The sequence below is a fragment of the Sardina pilchardus genome, chromosome 18 (genome assembly GCF_963854185.1).
Source record: "Sardina pilchardus chromosome 18, fSarPil1.1, whole genome shotgun sequence".
In the NCBI taxonomy this organism is placed as follows: Eukaryota; Metazoa; Chordata; class Actinopteri; order Clupeiformes; family Clupeidae; genus Sardina; species Sardina pilchardus.
The window spans coordinates 7,647,548-7,654,796 of NC_085011.1; the positions used below are offsets into that span (position 1 = coordinate 7,647,548).

General features: G+C 42.4%; 1 protein-coding gene across 1 annotated transcript in view; it reads right to left on the minus strand.

Annotated features, from left to right (window-relative positions):
- The window catches only part of usp54a (ubiquitin specific peptidase 54a), a 50,605-nt gene extending 49,280 nt beyond the window's left edge, over nucleotides 1-1,325 (minus strand). Inside the window, exon 1 of the mRNA XM_062520171.1 lies at nucleotides 1,184-1,325. The gene's annotated coding sequence lies outside the window, so the exon portion shown is untranslated. The remainder of the gene's footprint in view (nucleotides 1-1,183) is intronic.
- Between the last annotated feature and the right edge of the window lie 5,924 nt (nucleotides 1,326-7,249).

Genomic DNA, 7,249 nt, shown 5'->3' on the forward strand with positions numbered 1-7,249 from the left:
AGGTCACCAGAATCTAGGCCAAAAAGATGGGTCTTCTCCTGGCCCCATGGAACGAGAAGGAGCACATAAAGACTGCGCAATTCTCCTCGACTGTGAAGTAGTAGGTCTTAGGTCTAAGCAAGCTGCATAAGGTTGCCAGACACAAGCAAGAAGGCATGAGCCTATATCCATAAAGTGATTGATCATACAGAATATAAAGGAGACAACTCTTAAAACCAGATGAGAAAGGGTTAATAACATGCTTAATAGCATGTTCATGATCCACATCAACTGGGCCGATGAGCAAACATGAAAGCCAAGGTTTTCACAGGTTAGGATGATCCATCTGTGCGGTTGCAGCCCTTGGTGCACATGAGGCAAACGCACTGTTGATTTTCGACGACTTGGCACCGAGTGGAAGCCTATAAAAAGCGTGCAAGTTCCAACTGATGCTCAAGTCTGTCCCGGAAAATCTAGACACGTACACTAATAAAGCCACTCACATATTCTTGTGCACAAATAAACAGGTGTACACAAACTATGCAAGTGCGACAACTTGTAGACTACATTCTAGTCGGATGTTTAAATTGTGTAAGAATATTGATTATCCTTACAATACAGACAAACACGGTAACAGTTGTATACCAGTGTTATAAACAATACAGTGCTAATTATTTTCCTTACACCAAAAAGAGAACGATTTCTTCCACGGATTCCGAGACGTGCGCACAAGCCGCAAATGTGAACAACATTGTAACGGTATTTCAAGTTGCCTGTTGCTAAACTAGTTAGCGGTAAAGCTACAGGTCCATCGGCTTGACAGATGTGGTGTTTATGTCTCGTTGGAAGTTACTTGATAAACAGAAAACGTGTCGAATGAATGGGAAAGGAAAGGAAAGTATTTCGTTTTAGAGAAACCACGGTGTTGTGGTAGAACTAGAACTATTCCAAAAGTTTTAGTTTACGACCTAACACTGGAAGACTAACGTTATTTCCTAGTAAAGCCTACATCCCAAATGCATTGCCGAAAATACTTCCTTATCACTTAAAACGAATCATTCTCTCTTTCAATTAGCAAATGTTACATTTTAACTGGAAATAAGTTGCATGTCCATTGTAAAAAAAATAAATCACTGTGTCGCTAACATGAATCCTCATCCGGTCACGTCTTTCAATCTTGTTATCCTTAAACAAAGCAACTTACCTTTTTTCATCCACTCTTGCTACAAATGTATCCCGTGCAGACCAAAGGCAAAATATCAGGGTGATTAACGTTAGCTTCGCCAGCCGGGTATTTCGGAGAGCTGAAATCATTTTCTGCTCACCAATTACTGTGTGCACTGAACTCTTTATAATACATTGCTAGCAGCCGAGTGAAGAGCTGGGCGGGGGGAAGGGTGACGCCATTACCTGTCGTTGGGAACAATGACAATACCCCTACACCAGCCGGGCGTAAAGTGCCAAGTTGTCAGTCGATGCACTTTCATACAGCTGAGAAACAACTGCGATTGCCGGAGTGTAACTTTTAAACTACCAGTGGTCACGAGAAATGCAAGAAATTCTCTCTCTGGTATTTGCTGGGATGCCGCGATGCCTAGAGGGCGGTCGGCTTGGAGAAAATAGGCGCACACAAAATCCGTTTACGTCCTGCTGCGACAGTATGCTGCATGAAAATTAAAGCTTGCAATGATGCGTCGAGCTTAAATGACTCGTGAAATTCATGGAAATATTTTGCATTTAGTGTCGAGCTCAAGTTATTTAGCCCACGGTAAGGACAGAAACTTAATAAATTATGGGTCTAAATATATCATCCATATAAATACCTCTTGATTCTTATTCTGAGCTGTAAAAACAGGCACATAATGTGCTCTTGTGGATATCAAACACATGTTTACTTCCTAACAAAATGCAAAGTATTGTTATGCCTATGTACAGTATTGTAAAGGGATAACTCAACACTTGATGTAACAGGGATGAGCTTCCCAAGTATTATCAAATATATGTTAGATAAAGACAATTTCTTAGCTGTGACATGTCAGTTACCAAAAGTAAACAATTATTGGCCTGATGCAAACAGCGAACACTTCTGTTAGTTCTGTGTACACTAGACTAGACCAGTCAGGGGCATCTGAGTCTAGTGACTACAAGTTCAAACCCGCCAAGCCTACTGTACACCAATTAGTACACATGTTGAATTCATCAAGTAGTCCTCTTGCCTAAAGTCTGCAGACATGTTTACATTTTGGCATTCAATTACTTTGGAAGCCTGACAGAGTTGGCTATCCTCCTAAAAACCTGTACACAACTTGACATGGTCAGCACCACTCATAAGATATGTTTGTTTGAATACTTAACATATTTTTCTTATTTTACAGTTGTATAGGCCCATTGGGTTATTGATTCCACAACACTATCCTACTCCAGATCGCTTCAGCAGGGATCCCTCAGAGATGATGATGAGTTCTCCCAATAAATTAATAAGTAGCCTACTTTTATAGTTATTGTTGGTTTTAAAATGTTTAATACCTAGCCTCTGACACTACTCTATTCAACGACTATGTTAGCGAAGATGCAGAAATAAACTAAAAAAAATGGACGCGTGAGTTCTGTTTTGTTTCAGGAGCTTGGTGGACCTCTGTGCAGCAGACATGTCTACAGGCTGTCTGATGGCTGAATGAAAAATACACCCGGCGCTGGATGCTACTTCTCCACCCATGGATAATTAACAGGGCAATGTTACAGTTTAATCTGGAGTTGAGCCAGGCAAGGGGGGGGGGGACAGGCCAGGCCCATAGTCTGTGTGTAAGCCGGAGGGAGGGTGGTGGGGAGGGAGGAAGCCATCGCCTGGGTTATTCCCATGGGTCTGTATCTGTGTACCACATTGTGTGACCCGTGGTGCCCAAAAAGAGGCTACGGTATCCATGTGCCACAGCAAAACAAATGACCCTATCACTTAGTATCTGCATGAGCCACTGAAGCCTACATTCTTACAGGGCTCTCGGCTAACTCCTTGTTATCTAGGTCCATCATCATTTGCTTATGACAGACGAGGAGACCTTAATGGAACCTTGCATCTAAAAGTGCAGAGGAGAAAAGATATAAGATAACGGTAAAATCATGTTTACATTCAGAAACAGCCCTGGCTGTGCAACAGTAAACACCAGGCAACGTTCAATTAATTTCATATCCCAAAGAGGGGGGGGGGGGGAGTATGCTATTCCCATCATGTTCACATATTAGCATATCAGACTAAAACTCAACAAAGAGGCCATGATAACAGAAGAAAGGATGCATAATTACTTAATGGCAATCTGAATCTGATTTAATGTAGATCTAAGACGATCTGTCTGCGGCTCCAAGTTTGTTTTTCCCACTGCTGGTAAGTCACAGGTCATAGTCCCAGGGACTAGTTTGACAGTAGACAGCATTACTAAAACAAAACTGTGGAACTGAGTGAACTGTAGTTCACTGTCCTACTCCAGCAGGATCTGGAGTAGGATAGTGAACTGAGTGAACTACAGTCTTCATTTACTTCACATAGATAGATAGATAGATAGATAGATACTTTATTGATCCCCAAGGGATCAATAAAGTATCTATCTATCTATGTGAAGTAAATGAAGACTGTAGTCACTGTACAGAAAGCAATGCATTAATCATTTTTGTCTCAGGCGCACTATCCAAGCAAATATGTAGATAGAATCTCATAGCCTATCATTTCATCAAAGCCTCGGCACCATGTTCTCCGTTGTACACATTTACCTTTAAGGTGATGGCCTGTAGACCCTATTGCATGGTGGGACTGTCTGTACGGAGCAGACACTTTAGAAGTCAGTGGCATGAGTGAGCACACCGGCCTGAAGCGAGACATAAGCCTTAACTAACACAAATCACAGAACGCATCATAAACTCGATCTCTATCCTGCAAGAGCGGCACAGAAAAAAAATGAGGGCTAATGTGTAACTACTGACAAGCTTAATACAACATTTCCAGAAAGGGGGGCATGGGGAAGGGGAACAATGCCTTGATTCTTTTGGTATTTGTCAAGCGGTTTGTGTTGGGAATTAGAACAGTTTCCCACCATAAGCAAACCCCTCCACCACCACCACTAAATGCTGATGTTGAAAACAAAGAATTTTACCGGTAACAATGCCACTTTCAGTTCAAAGACAAGCTTCCTCTATTCTAACCCCAAAGGCTTTGTCTGGCCTATTTACAAAGTGAGGTCCAAAAGCAATCCAATTAACATTTTTTGGTTTATACGTTTTCAGTCTCTATGAGTGTGCATGTTCAGTTAAATTCAATCCATGCTAGTCGGTAGTATGGGCTGGCACAATATCCTGATTTTCCCTGAACATTAACAATAAAATATTGGCAATTGTCATTCCCCCGCCTCCCCCAAACTACCTTATCTATAACTAGTCTCACAGAGAAACGAGTAGGCCTAATGGTTTTGTGTTTGAACACCTCACCTGTCCCTTGACCAAGACAGTGCAACAACAACTACCACATCTTGCTCCTGCTCTGGTGTAACAACAAACATCGCCACCTATCCAAACAGCCAGGAGGAAAAAACTGGGATCAGGACGAGTCGTGCTCAGCAAATATTGTGTCCACTTCCTGTATGACATCACCCTTTGAAGGGCACCACCCACACACACTCACGGGCTGTGGCTCCCCCGTCGGATGATTAACCCTGCTGAACACATTACCCTCAGCGCTGGCTCCTCAATTACTCATGCCATCAAGCCATGGTCTAATGAGTTAAGATAAAAGGAGCGAAGACAGTACCAATCACTGTTGTTAACTGTGCACTTCACAACAGTCCAATTTGGACAAAAGGGCCGGGGGTTGGGGGTGGACGTGCTGTACATGTCTTTCTTTAGTCACTTTTCAAGAGGATGACACTGTTCTGAGTCACCGTGAGTTTTGTCTCTCTCTCTCTCTCTCTCTCTCTCTCTCTCTCATCTGGCAAGGACAAATGACAAGATATTCACAACAAAACAGGTCTGGCATAAATCAACCAACAGCTATTAGGCTACAAAAAAGTTTGCCAATGCAGCTTTAAATAAAACAAGATATAACAAAGGCATCCAGGGCTTAGGGAAGAACACTTTTCCATTACTGGCAAGTCAAGGAGAGGATGGAGGCTGTTTCCAGCAGCACCCAGCCATGCGAAATTTTCCTCTAGATATGACATCATCTCCAGAGGCATTTCCCTCAGTTGCACACCACACAGGCATGGTGCCCTTTCGACTCCTGCGCTCATTATGAGTCAAACAGGCAGAAGCTACATAAACCATAAGGGCGCGCACACACAGAACAAGCCCTCAATGTTTACACAAGCAGATGTAGGTATGCTAATCTCAGCGAGGAGCCAAGAAACAAGCACAATTAGTCCGACATAACAACAGAACTCTCCCACTGCACAGACTGGATATTCAAACTGAGAATTCAATTCACACTTGGTGCCGTACGTCTACTGCACAGTAGCCATCCTCCGTGACTGAATGAGTGTGTAGTGTCTAAGCCTCTGTGTAGGTAAATGTGGCCGTCAGAAGGCTTACATAGGCTACTACAGTTTCATTCATTGACTGCTGAGCACTTGTCACACCTGCCAGCCACCAAAGCCCCAGCTAATCCAATTTGTCCCATACTCGTGTAAGATAACCTTTCCCTTTGACACAAAAGGCTCTCTTAACATGTCAAGAGGCGGCGTTTTGGATACTCACCACAATGGGGAGGCAGTTCTCCGCGTCCCGAACATGACAGCTGTTATATTACCAAAGAACTTTACACAGGTCTCCGCAGGTGACACTAAAAACAATGACATCATGCCTATCGGCACACACCTGTTTCCTCAGGAAGCCCCTCCCCTCTTCCCGCCTACCGCCTGTGACTTTCTAAATCTTTAAAGGGACAGGCCTCAAAGCGTCACTCTGAGGGCAAAGCTCAATCTTTTCTGTGGTTTCAACCCCTCCCTCTACCACCAAATGCATACCAAGCACTGTAGACATATGGAATAGGTACTGCGCTTATCTCCTAATAATGGATTTACTAATTTGATAATTTCATTAGTCACTAATCTTTATTAAGATAGATGTTAGCCTTACCCACAGTGTTGCACTAATCAGATTTATGGTTGGTTTATTTTTTCAATCTGTCTGCTTACTTTTTACTTGAATCATAACTTTTTTCCACCATCTGTAGCCAAGTTATTTCCTCAGTGGTGGCACAAAGCAATCCATCAACAATCCATCACAAATCCAAAGGTTCTTTTGAGAGTACGCTCGGCCTTTGTTATCTTCAAAACTAGACAAAGACTAGAATTAGTCTTCCATTAATATAATCATATTAGATAGCATATTTCATGGAGCTCAGACTTTGGCCATTACAATAATTGGGACCAAAAGAACTTTGAGGTTGAGGTTTGCTACAACAAACTGACATCATTGCCCAAAAGTCCAATATTTCAGGCTATAGAGAGCAAAGAAGTGACCTTTGCCCAAATGTATACTGCCCTTTCACAGGTGTCGCCATTTAAAAAAACATTTTGGCTACACAAGCCCTCTTAACAACTAGGAATTAGGAAACATTCAAGTTCAGCTACAAATTCATGCCTATAGAAAAGCCAGACCTCAGTGCCATCTAAATGAGAATGCACCATAGTCAGCCCACTGTGGTTTATTCTCTTCTGACCATATCACTTTTTGAGCCAAAGTATATGAGATAATGGGCCTGGTTCTCTTCTGCAAGTAAGCTAAATTGGTCATATATTCAGTTCACCAATCCTGTCAGCACCAGAGGAGGAACCTTGCTTTTTAGTGGGTGGAGTGCGGGTGCCGGGAAAAAACAGACCATGCATTACCGGTACGTTCATGTTCAAAAGGTTTTCTCTTTGAAAAAAAATAATAAATAAGAACACAAACACAGTAATCATAACAACAGACGCTTTACCTCAGCGCAGGCTAACAGGAACTGCTAGTTAAACAAACAGATAAAAGATGGCTGGAGAGATGATTAAACAAACACAGGAGGAGATGACCTACATTAGGCTGTTATTAATGCAGTGCTCAGAGCTCCACTACCTTAACTTTGTTCCACGCACACACACACACACAGCATGAGTCTTTCTTCACAACACTTCTGAGAAATGTCCATTTATCATGAAAGACTCAGAGTGAAGTCAGGAAGTTTCCCAGGTCTGTGTTAACAGGGGGAGAGAATAATATTCTTTTTACAAAACTGTGCCAACAACGCTTAGGGTGT